Source organism: Passer domesticus, chromosome 2, assembly GCF_036417665.1.
Source record: "Passer domesticus isolate bPasDom1 chromosome 2, bPasDom1.hap1, whole genome shotgun sequence".
Taxonomy (NCBI): Eukaryota; Metazoa; Chordata; class Aves; order Passeriformes; family Passeridae; genus Passer; species Passer domesticus.
This window is the reverse complement of record NC_087475.1, coordinates 47,160,380-47,179,166: the sequence shown is the minus strand read 5'-3', so window position 1 is coordinate 47,179,166 and position 18,787 is coordinate 47,160,380. Positions and strand designations below refer to the sequence as shown.

The 18,787-nt window shown below is 36.2% G+C and overlaps 1 long non-coding RNA gene across 2 annotated transcripts in view; it reads left to right on the top strand.

Moving 5' to 3' along the window:
- The first annotated feature begins 1 nt into the window (after nt 1).
- Nucleotides 2-18,787, top strand: part of LOC135293864 (uncharacterized) — a 120,404-nt gene continuing 101,618 nt past the window's right edge. For both annotated transcript variants that reach the window (XR_010355973.1, XR_010355972.1), the window contains exon 1: nt 2-119. This is a non-coding gene — a long non-coding RNA (uncharacterized LOC135293864). The remainder of the gene's footprint in view (nt 120-18,787) is intronic.

Below are 18,787 nucleotides of genomic sequence, written 5' to 3'. Positions count from 1 at the left end.
GGAGGAGGACGGGGAGGAGGCGCGAAGGCGGGAGAAACAGCCCAGCCCCCTGGTGCCTCCTGCAGCCCGGGGCTGTGCCTCTCGAGTCCGGCGCCGCTGGTGAACTTTGCGGCATACTGGTAGGGATGTAACCGCGGGAGTGGGCTGGAGGAGGGTTATTTATAGGAAAATCCAGAGAGCCATATGGAGCCTGCACCCCCTGGTCCCGGCGGCATGTTAATTTGGTCAAAGCTTCTCCCTGGCTACCGCTTGCAAATAAATTAGACATCCTGCCGATGATGATCTTATCAAATTAATGTGATTAGACCACAGACAAGTTACAACAGTTACAGTGGCCATTTCAAGTCCCCAGGATGAATATTTGGTCTTTTGGTTTGTTCTGGTGGGCAGCGACTAGGGAGGGAGGGGGAAACGAGGTAGGAAATGGGACAGGAGTAGGAAACAAAACAGACAGAAAGAGAGAAATCCTGACCCTGGAAAAGCTTATCCAGTAAATTACAAATGGGCTAGAAGAGATAAGATGCCACTGAGACAGAAAGCACCACAAGAAATATATTGTTGGTTTCACTAGGAAAAGAAAAAGAGAAAAGGAAGCTTGGCTCCACATTGGGGCACATTAATTAATTTCTCCTCATGGTTTCTTTGACTTTGTCTCTCAGTGATGTCAGGATGGAAGGGTGGGGGCTCAAGACTGTCTGGAAACTTTCTATTGATCAAAAATTGCAGCTTGAAAGTGCAAGGGGAACTGGAGGAAGTCCAGAACAATCCACGGAGAGAAGCAGGACAGTCAGAGGAAGGGAAAAGGGTCAGGGCAGGGGGTCAAGGACACATTTACTTGGTGTCAGCAGCAGTGACAAGATCACTGTGAACAAGACTTTGCAGAGGAAAGACTGATTATCTGGAGCCTGGTGAAGACTCACTGGGATGTGGGGCAGGAGGACTTGCTCCCCTCCTGCCTTAGAATAAAGCTTCCAAGCATCTTTACCTTTATGTTATTAAAATTGCTCAGGCACCGTAAAAACAATCAAAATGCAACCAGAGGACCTGAACATTAGCAATATATTAAATAAATAAGTATGAACTGAATGAATGGAAGGAAACAATGACCTTGTCAAAGCATGAAGGAGAGATTGCCTGCTTCCTACAAGGGGTCTTCTGAGATGTGGGAACTGGTGGAAGCCATCTGGGGACTTGGAATTTCAAAATGGTTAAAACCCAAAAAGTAAAAAATATTCCAGAAGAAATATGAGTGGTTATGGATGCTATGCAGTTTCCAAAGGAGTATTTATCTAAGAAAGCCATTGTATTTTCAACTGTATACTTTGCAAATTGATGTCTTATATTTAAAATATATGTATTTAGAGAGCATCTGCTTTGCAAAGTTAACATATAGGAGACAATTCAGAGTGGAAGAAAAAAGGCATTATCCATTTTAGATTTGATATCTGAAGGTTTTTATTCTATGAGGCAAGCTACACAGAAAGACCCAGAAAATTAATCTGTCATTACTCAGTGTCATAATACCAAATTTCTAGGTTTTTTCATCTTGTTGAATTAAGTTTGGAAACATGTATCTAAGGATAAGAGACCTGTCTTTAAGAGTTTTAAGGAAATATCTATTTATGGGTCAAGTTGGTTGGGAGCTGAAAGGTTACTCTGTTACTTAGAGAGTGTGGTAAAGTGAGAGACCATACAGTGTTGAAGTGCCAGTTAGTCTGGGTCTTTAAAATTCAGTATATGCATCCCAGTTTACAACCCATACACAGGTTGTATAAACAGAACTCACATAATCCTCTCTAAATTATCCAGAAGATCAGATAAGGGAAAGAGCATACAAGTATATTGTCCTTGACTGTTATCTTTTACCTCATGTTTCTGTCTGGAAATTCTAGAAGCCTAAAACAATGAGTTGACTAGTTATACCTTTCCTCTGGGTGTAAAGTCCATATTTAACCACATACAAGCCAAATTAAGCTATTTTGAATAGAAATGCATTTACTTATAGTATAGAAATTTACTTGAAATAGGAAAAGGTAGTGGGATACTTCTTCATTTTCCCAATTAGTAATCTCCCATGTCCCTGTTGCTATGGCTATGTAAGTAACACTGGGTAAGGGTATATTTGTGCTACTTTGCAGCATGTTAAAAAGCTAGTTACTTCATCTAACACTGTAGAACTTGCAGAGCAGAACTCAGACCATCTGCAAAGGTTCTAGAGAAGAAAGCAATTATTATGGTAGATATCCTGATTTCAGTGTTTCTGCTATGTACTGTGAAACTGGCTTCATTATTTCTATGGAGGTATAAAGACATCCTACAATGTAGACATGATTATGCATGTAAACATTTGTGTACTACAAATCATGATAGACCAGCAAATAAAAGAGTTATAAGATCATTACTTAATTTGTAATTATGTTTCTGTTCAGGCTTTGACTGTGGAATTTAACACAGGCTGGTAGTTAACATAGATGCTGCCATATGTTGCAGCTCCTGCAGAAACTATGCTTCCCAGTGTATACAATGACTTTAACCAGCTCAGATAAACAAGTTTTAACTAAGGGTAGAAGGGTTTAAACTAATATCAGGATCTCCTCACAGAATTTTCTATCTCAGTATATTTCACAGGCCATCCTTCAGACATAACTACTGGATTTCTATCTAAACTGCAATGAGACCTAATGAGGTTTCCAAAACTAGATAATTTTCTCCTTCATTTTTCATGTGAGTGTGTTCCAAGTCTCCCTGTGGTATGTTCACCAGGCGGAGCTTTGCAAAATGATGCAGTGGTGGATGATGATGACTAAAAAAAAAAAAAAGAAAAGAAAGTTAGAGAAGTGGTTTGCCTACTTCTATCTAGTGAGTAGGAGACTGGCTCATGATGAGAAAATAAAAAATTCTGTATCTTCTGCAGTGTAAGAGCCAGCCCACATGTTTTTCTTTCTTGGCTCATACCCTCAAACACCGGGCTACCAACCCTCTTACTGCAGCTGTTCTACTTTACAGGAAAAATAATTTTGAGATCACTTGAACCATGGAAAAGCAGTAAGGGAGCATGAGTTACAGCACTTGCCAGGGTGTGCACAGCCCTGGGATGACTTGCTTGCTTTGTGCTTTCATGTGAGACTGAGCTTGACGTAATATACTTCAAATATCAGATGTTTAGATTATGGAGCAAAACCTATCGACATTCTTCTCTAGTATACATTGTCATCAGACCTTGAGGTAATTTTGTGCTGGAAATAGTGGCTGAATAGGTCATAGGGTTAATCTTAAAAGGTTAAAACCTTAGGTGTCAGAAAAGGAAATAGGAGTCAGAAAGATGGACAGATTTTGCATCTATCGTGTGTGTAGTCTGCCATAAAACCTGTGTAGTCATTTCATTTTGAAATCCCGATGATGCAGAAGAAAGAGGTGTATTTAGCGAGCAGGCCAGGCCGAGGTCCTGACCAGAATTTTTTATTTAAACTATATATATTGATCTGAGTTTCTGACCTAGTTTCTACTATGATTGCTTGCATTAAAGTCCCTAAAGCACCAGAAGTTCTAGCAGTTCTTAGAACAGGACCAAGCCCCACAGCTACTGTACTTGTCGGTGAGAATATACAGAATAGCTGTTCGGTAAAGGAGTCAATTCAGACAGATATTTATGTTTTATCTTTCTTTCTCTCTTTAATTTTTCTTTTTTTTTCCTCTCTCTTTAATTTTTGTTTTTCATTTTCTCTTTATTTTCCTGTAGCTTGTGATGTTCTAGAGTGGCCTTTTGTTCAAATGTAAGGGTTACTAAAGGGGTAGAATTAATCGTCTTCCAAATTAGTAGTGAATTGACCCTGTGTCTTCTCTGGGAAAGTATATTCTGCCCACTGTGCTGTTGGTTAGAAGGAGAGTGGTAGGGAGCTGAGCTGAGTCACCCACCCCCTTTTATTCCTCTCATCTCAAAACTCACTCTCACACATACACACAAAGACTCACACACGCACTTTAAAACTTTGACACAACAGAAGTGGGTTGTCTGTTTTCAGTGGAGAATTTCAAGTTGAAGAGCCCAGATGGAGAGAGATGGTTTTGCTGCAGCCTTGACCCCAGAAGGTGAACTGAGATTTCACTGCAGCATTTCACTTGAAATGTCCTCCCAGCTGCATCTTCCATGCTCTCAGTCCTGACATGAATGCCTAGTTCTGCCTTTCCCAGAGCAATATGTGAGATGGTTGGTTGCCTGACTTGGGGACCGGGATTTCACTCCAGGCTTTGTCTTCTTAAGTTTGGCATTGCAGCATTCGACACTGCAGCACTGAAGTACATAGAATTCTTTTCTTCACTCTGTGATAAAAGACATACGTTTAGGCTGGGGAAAAACATTACAATGAAATTAACTGGAGCTGTGAGAAATATTTGTTCCTTTAGCCAGCTGTAACAGGAAATGTACTAGTATAACATTGCATCCTTTAATAAGAAGTGATAACATTTGCACCATAGTCTAATCTCAGCAAATTTTTTTTTTCTTAAGATTCCAGCATTATCATTTTAAGTACCTTGTTACAACAATTCTCAACATCCTGTAAGACATTACTTCCATGCAACGTAATCAATACAAAATATAGTACTGCAGTTTTGCTATATGACCTCTTTGTGTTTTGGATTGTTTGCTTATTTCATTCTTTCCTTAAGAATGTCCCATGTCTGACTGAACACAAGCAAAAAGTTGAAACAGCTGGTTACTTTGTAACATAATCCTTGACTGAGGTAGTTTAGTAACACTCATTCATACAATTTAAATTTAGTTAAAAATTACTTTCAACATTTTAGAAAAACTTTAGTGATGGGACATTAGACAAAAAAGCAGTGTCATTTAGACATAGACAAGACATTAAAAAAGTATCTTTCTGAACAACAACAAAAAAATCCTGCAGGAAAAAAAACTGTCCAAACTTTCAATCTATTGCTTACACAAGTAATCCCACTGAATAACATCAGCTTGAATAATAGATCTATAATGTGTTTTAAATAATTATTTATTTTCTTAGCCATTTTCATAGCACAGTCTCAGAGCAACATAAGGATCATATAAATAGAAAAAAGTAGATAAGAGCTTATGTCTCTGCTCTCTCTAACTACAACTTATTTTCATTGTTTAATAATGAAAAGAAAAATGCTTCTCAGAATGAAGAACTGAGGCAAAAACCTGCCTCCACCAATAGCTGGCTGACATGACTCTGTGCAACTCATTTCTCTTTCCCATGCCTCAGTTAACTAGTTTGAGGAAGTGGATGATATTATAAGTGGGAGCCCAAAGGTGCTTTGAAATCTGTGATGAACAAACATGGTGACTGAATGACTACCATCATTACTCAGGGATACAACCAAAAAAGTAAAATCTTAGGTAAGAGTAATACCCAGTTCTTTTGGTTTTTGTCAGCCTATCTCAGAGGCTTTTCCAGGGGAGCACTATATAATTTTATTTGCCCAACAGATTGGAAAACAGAAGCACTGACCTTGGGAAGGTCGCATGTCAAGCCGTTGATAACACTAGAAATAGACCCAAGTCTCAGAAGGCTCAGCCCTGCCTTCTACCCCAGTATTTCATAGACTCAGAACTACTGATTTATAGAAAAAAACCTATTCAAAAAACAAAACAAAACTAAACTAAACAAAAGGTTTCCTGCATCCTTCTCCTTCTCTCTCAGACTTGATTTTATGCATCAAAGGTTTCATATGCCAGTCATTTTCTTTCTGGAGGCCTTATGTAGTTATGTGGTGTGACAGTAATACCAAACCTTGGTTTTCTTCTTAGTTCACATCTTAATTCCCTGTAATGCAATTATTTTAATTCGGGAAACAGGATGCTTTCCTTATGTAGACTTCAGAATTCAGATTTCAAAAAATAAGGATTTCAGAGATGAATGCTAAAGCATGTGAAACACAATCATCTTCTCATCTAAAAAACACGTAAAAATAATTAATCACACTGTTTAATCATAGAACTCTGGAGAAGTGGGTTTGTTTTTAGGAAGCATTAATTCCTTTATTCTGTTATTAAAACAAAACAAAACAAAACAAAACAAAACAACACAAAACAAAAACAACCCCAGGTAAAGATGCAAACCAAAGTAATACTTTTCAGTGTGGTTCAAAACAGAAGCCTGAAAGAAATTATTTGGGTTGATTAAAATATGAGAAGTTTTGTTCTGATGGCAATCTTATTTGGTTTTTTATCTGTTGTGTTTTGTCTCAAAAAAAAAAAAAAACCAAAAGAAAACATCTATTTCATTAGCATGGAATATCAGAAAACAGAATTTTTAACTTTTATGGCCTTCCATAATCATATTTTGTTGAATTCTTTCTCCTTTCCTTCAATTAATGTGAATTGGAATTTTATGATAGAAATTTTCTGAAAACTTTTCTGAAATCATCTATTAAGTCAGTATGCTGTGGTGTCTGCATATTAAAAGGAGAATTGCTGTGCATCAGCAGACTGGAGAAAGACTGAGTAGATGAAACATCATTAACAATAGAATAATTCCTTCTTCCTATTTATACAATGCCTAGAAACCATACCCTGGGACCAATCCCACATGACATTTTAGTTTTAATTAAATAACGTTTTAGAGACATAAGGGAGAAGAGGCTGGTGACCCGATTAATCATTGTAGTGCTCAATTTTACATCACAGCATCCCAAATGATTTTGGATGTATTACTCTGATGTAAAGCTAGAGTATTGCAGGGGTGTTTCAGGGTGTAGTTGGTTATTTTTTTTTCTCCATGGACAAAGCTGATCTGAGATATCCTTTACTGCCTTCACTAACCTCTAGGCACTAATTTTATCTTCTTGAGGATTTTTATTTAACCATGATCATTTTTATTGATTCAGTTCATATTGCAGGCTACAAACAGTTCTGTCCTTCCTGAGTTGATGAGAGGGTCAAGTCAGCATTTCTGCTGAGGTGGCCAAGGAATGATCCATATACCTAATAGGGATGACTACATACTGAGGTCCAGGATTTAGTCCACAAAAAACCAAATTCAAGAGTCATGTATATTTCTTTCTTTTTTAACATGTCCATGGTACTTTGATCCTCACAACCTCCCCAAAAGAAAGAGTGAATGTCACCTGTTTCCAGTATGGATTATCTTGTTTCTAGGAGCAAAATTTTTTCATTTTTCCAGTCATGTTTCCTGCCTTTTCCATAACTACTCTTCATATTATTCAATTTATGCCTTATACATGTATTTTATTGTACCCTGTTTGCATAGTTACATCACAGATGTCTCCTTTTATCTCTTGCAGTTACAGATTACATTTAAATGTACAGTTTATGTACCTGTGCCCAAGTGTTCAGACTCTCTTGCTGGTTATGCCATTAGTGACATCACAAAATGAAGTATCGCACAAATAGTTATGCTTATGGTCAGATTCCAGGCAAACAAATACAAAATATGCTCTCATCAATCTTTTTTCAGTTTTATGGGTATAATATGTCATTGCTTTGTCAGCAAGACTTTTATTTAAATGACATAAATACTTACTCCATTAACTACATAGATACTAAAAATTCTTAAACCTGTCATGACTTTTGCAGAAGTTACTTTAAAATAGCTTACTTCATGCTTGCTTGCAATATTTGTAATAAGAATTGGGCCACTGTCTATTAAGTAGGCTTGTACTCTCTCTTTTGAAAGGAAGTTCCTTGCTTACTTGGATATACAAGGACTTTTCTAACACGTTCTCTGTTTGAGAGGTAGAGGAAAATCAGGCTAACTCACCTCATGATATAAATAATGCTCAATTTTACTGTTTTACTTTCATTCACATGAATATTTATTTACACCCTAGAGTTTCAGTATGTATAACTGGGAAAGAAAATCCTAAACCCTAGACTAGGTCTGTATTATATGGTCCAGTAGGATGCATGTGACCATGTGTGGCTCTCAAACAGATAATTTGTTTAGTGCACAGAGTGCAGCATTTGCACTGCAGAACCACATCAGTGAGGCTTGGCCAGGTCAGCAGGCATCACGAACCTGCTCTGCACACATGAGTAGTTCACACTGCCAGACATCTCAGGAACCTTCACAAAGGTATATTAGTTCCAAGAGAAATTAAGAGGCCTAACCCTTTTGCAAAGGCAGCACAGACATCCCACAGTCCAAACATACCCCTCCATCAACAGAGTCACTGCACTTCTTTATTTTTATAGCATCTGGATGTGAGTCACATCACTAAAATGTAGTGGTGCTGCCCTCTCTATGGATGTGGAACATCATGCTAAAGGACTCCTGGGTCACAATTGGAAAATACCTGCAGGAGGTCACACTGGGTCAGTGCCAAAAGACCCACTTTCCTTCTCCCTGACACTCCTCTTCATTTTCTTTCCCCATGACATTCATCATAAAAGTTCAAGTTATTGAGGACTGATTCAATAACTTGTGTACTTTCATTCTAACAATGGAAGGTCAAGTAAAGGTAAAGCAAAACCAAAGCAAAGTGAAAAAGAGATGAGAATATTAGTTTTTTCTATGAGGACTCAGAGTAACAGATCCTTCTTTTGGTGGTGTTCTGAATCTAAAGAGATTAAAGGGTAAAAAATACATTTCTTTGAACAATTGATTTATTTCTTTTTAGCACTTATTGCCAGGATATGAAAAAAATTCAAGTTTCAATTAAACCTTTTTTTCCTTAATTACTATAGTTTCTACCCCCTTTTTTCAGAAGCAAAGTGAGGAGAGATTGCAACATTTTTCTGTAGTTATTACATATTTAAATAACTTAAAATATTTTGCTGTTTCTAAACTTAGCTTTTAAAAGTCAAACTGAAGTAAATCTAAGATGGAACACTTCAGCAGTCCGGTGATCACTTTAGCTTTTAGCATTCTGTCTGAGGTATCCACCAAGGCACCTTTACAGTCAATAGAGAGAAATTAACCATTCAGGTTTTACTAAAATATGCTCAGAACATGTAGAACAAATTGTGTTGGGAAAGTATTGTTCATGACACTTTGTTTCAAAGACCCTTAACTGTCTACATCAATTTACACTAAAACTAGCTTCCTTTTAGATGACTATATCTAGATGCAGCCAAGGTCATTCAAGATATTAAATGACATAATGAGGATATTTATAAAATATAATATTTTATTGAAAAAATATAGACATACTTTATTTTTTTTAAAGTCTGGGTTTTTGTTATTTGTTTTTGAACAAAAAGAATATTGAAATATTTTTACTCATTACTGTATTTCAAGAAGAGTTGAACAGCAAATTATCATACAGGTGTAGTTCAATATAAAAATAGGAAATTTTTTGAAGTGGAATAAACAAGTCATTATGTTGTATCTTCAAAATTTCCTTTGAAAGGATAAATATACAAAAGGACTGTTACATTGTTATTTCTTACCTTTCAGTATTGCAGAGGGCTGTTCACTTATTTTCTCTTTTACAGCTCTACCAATATATAAGAGAGAAATGAAGGGTGAAACGAAAGAGTGTTATGTTGATGACTGTCATAAAAGTTGAATTTTATTGATTATATTATGTGTATCAGTAGCTTTATTGTTCTGAATCTTGACTCATTAAAATTATGCTTGAGAAGCAATTTTCCTAATTATTACAAAACTCATTTAATTTATAATTTTGTGTGAATCTTTAGGAGCATTTTCTTCCATACACTGTTTATTACAAACATTTAAAATATTATCTATTTTATAAGTTAGCATAATCTTGTTGACACCAAAGAAATCAATCTTTTTTAAGATCTCAATCTTATGGCAAAATAGTATTTAAATTCATACAATCTAAAGAGTCAAGGATATTTAAAATAGTAATGATTAAAAATAAAAAAAGAAATTACATCTTAATGACATTGCTGTTGCTAGGAGATTCCAGCTACTGCTTAAGAGATGAATGTGTCCTTTTTCTTAATTAAAAAATGATTAATAAATAGATAAACCACTAAAATGCCAGCCTTTTAGTAAATTTGCGTGGAAACATCCAATGTGCAATCTGCTTAAGCAGCAGCAACAACAAAAAATCACACAAATGACAGGGGACAAAAAATAGGCCAATCTTTCAATTGTTCTTTTAAGCTGTCAAGTTACACCTCTGTGCTGCTGCAAAAAACCACCTTAATTAATATTGGTCACTGTGAAGAAAAAGATATACAGTTAGATGGACAATTTATCCAGTACAGTACAATGTTTATTATGGTCTCTCTGTCCAGTCTGCCTGTAATACAAAACTATATTTTAGCTATTACCACCTAGCTCAGTAGATATAATGGGATTTTGTTATGGCTTAGAAGCTCTCAAGGTTTTACAAAGAAGTTAAAAGGCAAAACATCACTCAGGAAAGCCTCCTGGACAGGTTTCACATTTTTCTTCAGCAGACTAGGAATTCTTGACACTTTTTTAATAGTGTATTTTTATTTTCCAAATATCTATTTCAACATATAGATAAAAAATAATAGAGAGTTTCATTTTTATAAAGGTGTAGGAAACCTGAAAATTAGAATTTATTACAAAACCATGTAAGATCATAGACTCACAGAAGGGGTTGGGTTGGAAGGGATCCTAAAGGTCACCTAGTACCAACACCCCTGCTGTGATGAGGGACATCATCCATTAGACTGGGTTGCTCAAGGACCCCATCCAAACTGTTCTTGAACATTTCCAGATATTCAAAGCTTCCCTGGGCAACCTGTTTCAATGCTTTAACACTCTCCCAGCAAAGAACTTATTAATTTCCAATCTGAACCTACCCTCTTCCAGCTGAAAGTCATTAGTCTTTGTTATGTCTTATTACTACATGTCCTTGTAAAAAGTGCCCCTCCAGCTTTCTTGTCAGCCCTCTCTGTGTACTGAAAGACCACAGTAAGGTCATCCCAGAGCCTTCTATTCTCCAGACTGAATAACTTCAATTTATTCAACAGTTTCTCGTAAGAGAGAAAATGTCTCCCCTCTACTGGGGACCCCAGAGCTGGATGCAGCACTGCAGGTGGGGTCTCACCAGAGAAGAAGAGAGCAGAGCGGAGCGGCAGAATCCCCTCCCTGTCCCTGCTGCCCACGTTGCTTTGGATGCAGCCCAAAACAAGTTTGGCTTTTTGGAAGTGCCCATGGCTGGGTCAGGTCCAGCCTCTGACCCACCAGCACCCCCAAGCCCCTCTTGGCAGGGTTGCTCTCCATTTGTTCATCCCCAGCCTGTGTTGGTACCAGGGGTTGTCCTGACCCAGGTACAGCACTTTGCACATTGCGTCATGAGATTCCCAGGGGCCCACTGCTCAAGCTTGTCCACATCACCATAGTTATATTTAATTTCAACATTAATGTGAAATTTCTAGAAAATAGACCACTAAAATGAAAATTTTTATTGTTACGTGCCCTTAATCCAAAGATTTGACATTTACATATGTTAGAATGAAACCAAAGAACAAACATACATGTTTACCTGGAAGTCAGAGACAACTTGTAAATGAGCTAAGAATTTATATAATTTACTCATATACGCTCAACGACCTAGTCATTAAATCAGGAGAAGATATGTGATATTTATTTCATTGAAGTTTAAAAAGTGATTTGGATCTTTGCAGGTAGTTCAGGGCAATAATATTTATCTTCTTTGCAAAGCACTTGGTAGCCTTTGGAAATCTCTGAACAAGTTCTCTTGATAAAAAATAAAACAGTATAGATGTGCTACTGCTAAAAGTTTAAACCTGGTAATTTTATCTATCCATTGTAAACATAATAAGCATACACAAGCACAGATTTTATATTCCAAACATCCTTTTACAAATGCAGGTTCCGTAAGTGGTAAAAACAACCCCCAAATAACACTCTAGTATCTTGCAACTGTTTTGAAGTCTTTAAACATCTTTGTCTGGGTTTTTGGTGTTTGGTTCTGGGTGTGGTCTGAGGTTTTCTTTTGGGTCTGGTAAGGTTGGTTTTGTAGCATAATTAATATGAAAGCTGATCCCAAAAGACATAAAGTATTCACAATTCCCAGAGAATTCTTGGGAAAACAGAGGTGTTCAGTACTTTGCAGTCAAAGTAATACAGAGATGTATAAAGTCTTGGGGCATGGGATTTTTTTTTTTTTTTTTAATTTCTGAACCATGTGAAGAAAGGCCTGTAGGACATTTTTGGCTTGGTGATGCCATCTTCAGTTCAGGCAGGAATTTGAAAACTAAAGTAAGAATAATTGCTAAAACAGCTCTTTTCTGACAGAAAGGCACAATAGTATTTGATCTTTATGTATTTCTTTCATAAACTGCTAAAATCTGCCTATTAAATATTTTTTACTGTATTTAAGAAAATTCTTCTTAAGCATTTGACATAACTGATTGCTAAAAAAATATTGACAGTATAAAATATGAATCTAAATGAATATGAAAAATAAACTAATGAGCAAATCACAAGGTGCAGACTCTAACTGGGTGGGAGTTTTGTTTGTCACTTTTCCTCTTCCTGTGACCTTCTGTCTGTTAAGGAGAGAAAGTGAGTAGGTGTGTGAAAGAGAGAGAAAGCCAGAGAGGAGAGAAGACAGGAGGAAGGAGGAAAGGAAAACCAAAACAACAGCAATATATTAAAAAAATATGGTTTAGGACAGTAATATTAACCTAACAAGATTTTAAATACATGAAGCACTGTGTTGCTCACCCATATGTAAAAAAATGACATATAGCTTAGGCAATGTCTTTGGGTCAAGAATTAGATTGATTAGGGGGATAATACCAGAAAGAACTAGATGCTTTTTTAATTTTTTCTTTTTCCCAGATATTAATCCACGGCTTTTACTGTCTAGGAAAATTAATGAAATTATCTTTTCAAGACTAAAATGTATAAAAGGAAAGTATTTTTAAATGACTTCTTAGTAACAATATTGCCTGGGAATAATACAGAATTTAGCAACAACAAAACATACTTGCTAGAAGGATAGGAATCCTGTCTATTTATTTGCAGAGATGTGTATAGCTCTCAGTTTGATAACAGATGTGAAGTAACTTTGATGTCTCTGGTTAAAAAACATATGCAAATAAGAAAGCTAAACAACATTATCCCATCAGATGTAATCAAAATAATTTGGCAGTTATCAATAAACAAGTTAATTACAGTTTATCACCTGCAAGAAACAGGCAGAATACTACATCTCAATGGTATCAAGCTGGAAATTAAAAATACTTGGACTTTTGTTTAACATTTTTGCAGGCCAGTGATATCTTGTAGACTTGATCCCTACTCTGAGGACAACTTTGGTGTAGAGATCCCATTCCCCTTACTGGCAGTGAACATCCCAGGACACAGTAAGAGACACAAACTAGTCCAGATCAGGAAGACAGCTAATCACTTTAAGACTCAGGGGATGGATGTGCCATGGTAGTCATGGCCTAACCTAAAGAACCTAGAAAGAGAAACTCGCTGAGCTAGAACAGAAGAGTGGAAGAATGAGTTCAGGCCTGAAAGAACTGGTGCTAAAACAAAGATTTGTACCAGCAGACCGGTTTAACGTGATTCTGTGCAGAAAGGGACCTTGCTTTAAGCTGCAGTGAAAGCCATCCTAAGAAATCATCTTTTATCTACACCATAGAAGAAGAAGGTGGTTGTAGTTTTGAGCTCTGAAAAAATAAAATTCCCTTTGCAAAAGTATTAACTAATTTTGATTCATCAAGTACAGGATATGCTCTAAAAATACTTAACAGCCATTCAAGCAGGACAATTAAAAAAAAAAAAAAAAAAAGAAACTAACAAAAAGACATTTGCCCAGGAAAGCTGGTTTTATCCAAGAGGGCTGTGGTGGTTTGTTGTTGTCGTTGTGGTTGTTTTTTTTTTTTGTTTTTTTTTTTTTTTTTTTTTTTTTGTTTTTTTTTTTTTTTTCTGGTGGTTTAAATCTGCAATCTGCATTATTTCCAATACAATATTCTGTACATCCTGTTGGATTTAAGACACAGATAAAGGTGGATTAGTGAATGAAGGAAGGATCTTAGCACAGCAGAATAAAAGGAACTGCTATTTGAGGAACAAAGCAACCAAATATATTTGTTAGTGGGCCACATAGCAACTCACCAGATTCTCTTTCGTATGTGTATATAAATAGCTAAATACATCTATGTATACATTTGTATTTATGTATATGTTTATATATACATATGTATATTCAAGCATCTGATGTATGCAAATTAATAATAATGAAAAATATAATACAAATACCTGTAGGTTAATAAAATAAAACAGCATAAGTAATAATACCTAAACTCTACTTTAGATTAAACCCTAGTTGTCCAAAACAATATATTTTCTATAAAAAAATGCATTAACTCTATCACCATCAAACTTTAGTGGAGACAGATCTCTATTGCTTTACTAGGATAAATATATGAGGTTACTTCCTGCCATATGAGTAGGGACTAAGGACCATCTCTCTTTATCTGACAGCTTGATTCACTTGCAAAGGTATAGAACACAGTACAAACATTCAAATGCATAACTGTCTAAAGACAGAGCTAAAACAGTCCAAAGCAAACATTTTTCAATGATTCCTTAACAGTCTCATACTACTGCTAAGTCCCAGAAACAGCAGAAACATTTAAACTGTGGTAAAGAACAGAGACAAGGCATATGATGGTCATGCTTGATGACTTCTAACCTCATAACACATACTCACTGGATGATTACGCACTGGATGTTTCAGATCTTTATCTACAAAATACTCTCTCTTTGGTTATGAGGCACCTCAAGTAAAAGAGCACGTTTCTGTCACCAAGTCACACCACACCTAACAACAGCCAGGGCTGGTTCAGGTTCATGATGTCCCTTCTTCAGTTAAATCAGTTCATATGTAGACCCACATTCTTCCACACTCTCTGCCTCTAGGGTGTAAAGGAAACTACATAGAGGAAAACATTCATTTTCTTTCAGATCCTGTTATTTCAAGGACAAACCCCACCAGATTGTTTTTGTGTGTGCTTCTGAGTCATGAGAAGGGGGAATGCCCCTATTTGTCTCAGTGTTTTGTTAGCATTCAAGCTCTATCTCTGTGTCTTAACATTCAAGTGCAAATAAAGCTATTTCAAGTCAATGGACCTGATTCAACAATGGAGTGCTCTAGTTTTAGGTGACTCCAAGGAATGTAGCTGAATTGATTTCAGTGTATTGCAGTGGTTAGCCAAGATCAATATTGGTAACAGTAGTAGTAAGAAGCCAATATTCACAAAATATTATCTCCACTAGCTGGGGCTGAACACGGATTCATATACTCCCAACTTTTACCAACTAACTGCACAAAGAATATTGCAGGACTGTGGCAAACATTGCTCAGTAAAACTGTACAATTAAAAAAGTTTACCAGCTGATCTTTATCTGAAACGTTGAATCATAATTCATCACACCATACAAATTTACTGCATTACTGTAATTCAGGGTAATGTTACGCTTCTCAATTTGCAGAATAACCAGCACTTATTTTCTTTTTAATTTCATGATTCTTGAGAATTAAATGAAATTTTCGATTATTTTTAATTAACTGTCCATTCTACATAATAGTCTCTTTGCAAAATAATTAAGAAAAAAAATACCTTCTGAAAGGTCCTATCCTCCTAATGTAGTAAGGATTTAGCAAAGTGTTTAAATGAAAAAAAATTAAAATATAGTAGGACAGCTAATGAAAATTTAGACCTACTACAGTGATGCAGTTATTCATAATTTTTATCTTTAACTGCCATAATCTCTAATTGCCACTGTAGATCCTAAGTGTATTTGTTTTGGATTCTTTGCCCTTCTATTTCCCAGATAATAGGAATTTTGATTGCTTTTGCTAGGTTGCTTCTTTCAGTTCCTCCTGGGCTACCAATTAGTAGGACAATATTACAGGAGGAATTTTTGCAGCAGTAATCCAGAACACTTAAAAAAAGGAAATGTGCTGCCTAAAATACATAAAACAGAGTTCCCAATTAAAAAAAGGGGTCAAAGGTTCCAAGAAAAACTTTGTACTGCCAGGGGACTCGCTCTTTGGGGCTGCATAACTCTACTGCAGGAAAGAAGAACCAAAACATTGTCACTTGGCCTTAGGTTTTGCACTCATAAATTGCCCTGATTGCAGGTATTGGTGGAGCTGCAGAGATACAGCAAAGCAAAGTCCTATTGCCACCGTTTCTCCTAATCTGGAAACTTGCTTGTCAGAAAATGAGCTGTGGAACCACAGGTACATCAATGCTTGACTCTCCAAAGTACACAGGACCTCCGTGTCACTTCAGCAGCTGTTCAGGAGATTTGCTGTGTGATCTCGTTCTCCTCAATTTAATATGAATCAAAGGCATTCTGTAACTGGCAGAATTATCCTCCTTGTTTTTTGCACTGATGAGGGAGGTAAGATGTTATCACAAGAAAGAAAGATAAGGAATAGGGAAGGCATTACTGTTAAAAGGCAAGGCAATGAAGGCCTATGATGCAGGTATTAGCCATTTTCAGTAGTTTTATTGTTTTGTTTATTGAGTACTTAGGGTTTACACTCACAAGAGAGCAGCAGTGATAGAAGTCTGATATCACTGCTTCCAGAAATCCCCTGGAAACAGTGTGCCAGAGCCAGAAGTTCAGTGTCTCATGACTAGTTCCACTTGGGAAATAAAATTCCTAAGAATTTTCCATTAGAAAACACCAGATTAACAACAGAAATAATTAACTATTTTGTTTCATGCAGTATTCAATTTAGATGAAATAAAAAGGTGTTTGAGGATCAAATTTCTAAACCTTAAAATCCTAGTGTGAGACTTCTCAATGAAAAGTTCAAATTTTCTGTCTAAAATTATTGTGCTTCGAATTATAAATGCACACACAAAAATTAAACTAATACAAAAGATTACAAATAAAGAAAAGCATTCTGTCTTCTTTGGGGAAAGAAATATTCAAAATATTTGCTTTTACCCTGAATTGAAATTATTTAAATAAATATATGCTTGGTTTTCATGAGGTAGGGAACCAGTTTTGACTGTTTCATTATTTTAGCTAGTTTCTAGAATAACCCATTTTCTCTTGGTATTCATCATCATCTACCACCTTGACAAACCTGCTCTGCCCTCCTATTGAAGTGTCTGCAAACATTTTGGTGCTAGGTGTTGTCTTTTTTCAGGGCTGAATACTGATTTATTCTACAGGTAATCCTTGATTTCAGTGGGCCCCATGTTTCCTCAGACACTCAAACCACATAATATATTTCCAGGTTCAGATCAGGTTTGTTGTACTCCTTGTACACAATCCCATAAAATACATCGGTGCCTTTGAAAGGATTAAAGACCCTAAATAACCCAACATAGCCATTGTGTTTTAACCCTTCTGCGGATTAAACATGCCTGAGACAAGACCCAAAAAAGAGATGTGTCAGTATGTCAGACTGATATCTGAGGAACAAACCCTGTAGACAATTTTGTCCAGAAGTAGCAATCCAGAAGTAGCAATCCAGAAGTGGCAAAAAGATCAGGCCCTAAACCCACACCATACACACAAAGTCATTGAGATGTTTCCACTAAAGATAGTTTCTACAGTTAGTCTGAAGTATTTGCTTGTAGAGACTTTTCCAGTCTGCAAAAGATTAGAGAGCTTCCAAGATTCTCTGAAAGCCCACAAAACCACATCAGTATCCTTGCGAGACCCAAAATAACAGAGGGATTAACCCCCTTTTCCATGGGGAAAAACCCCTCCAAATCCAGAAGATACCCACAGATAAAGGCACATGAACATGTAGAAATTAAAATTTCCTGGAACTCTACACCAAGCTTACCCTAGTCAATTCACAGAAAAGGCTTTATTTGAAAAAATTTTGGATCACAACCTTTTTGTACTCTCTTTTTAGAGGTTAGTGATTGATCTTTGCTTAGAAAGAAAACTATGTGATATCAGAACTATGGAAGCATACCCATATCTATGAAAGTAAAAATGTAGGCATATTTTTGCCTAATTGTGACTACTGTTATGACTCTCTGACAAGCTTCCTAACATTATTAGCTTTTCTTACAAGTGTATTCCCTACGATACTCACTGCATTGTAAGACTGAAAAAAAGACACTATTATGCTATGCTGTCACTTCAGTAGAACCTTTTGTAAATTACTAGCTTTAATTACAACTGTTGGGGTTGTAAGGTGTAAAATTATTTTTATTTTGACTTCTTACTCATGTAATCTGTAAAGACTTTTAACACATTTTTGACTTCTGTGAAATACTGGCTAATAAGGGACTGGTTCTTGCAGGGAGGTAAGCCTTTCATAATATTTATCCAGAACCAAATATACAATTCCACATTTTTCATTCCTTTCTTGACCTGTTGAACCAGAGATTAAGGACTCAGTACCCCTAAAGTCTGTCATGTTTCCCCCATTGACTATAGTAAGATCAGAGAAATAGAGTAAATAACAGATAGGGCCCTATGTTGCTAGGTAACAAAACATCTATGCATATATCTGTTTCCTGTAGGAATAAGATCTAGCAATCTTCTCCCTTATGACCTTCTAAAAATATTCACCCAGAATAATTTGGACTTCTTGTACGTGATTTTCAGACAGGATATTTGTATTGTTAAATGCAAAGGTGTTCCGTTTAGTACTCAACTCTGAGTGTTTAGTTATGCTTTCTCCTGTATATTTTTTTGCATGCTAATGTGTGGATACATTTGCTTTATTTTTTATACATAACAAAATAAATTTTTAAAGTTAAGAAAATGCAAGGAATTGATTTAACACAAATTTAGATTTGAAGCTAAAATGCTTGTTTTTCAGTGCAAATGATAGTGAAAACATCTGTAAAACACCACCA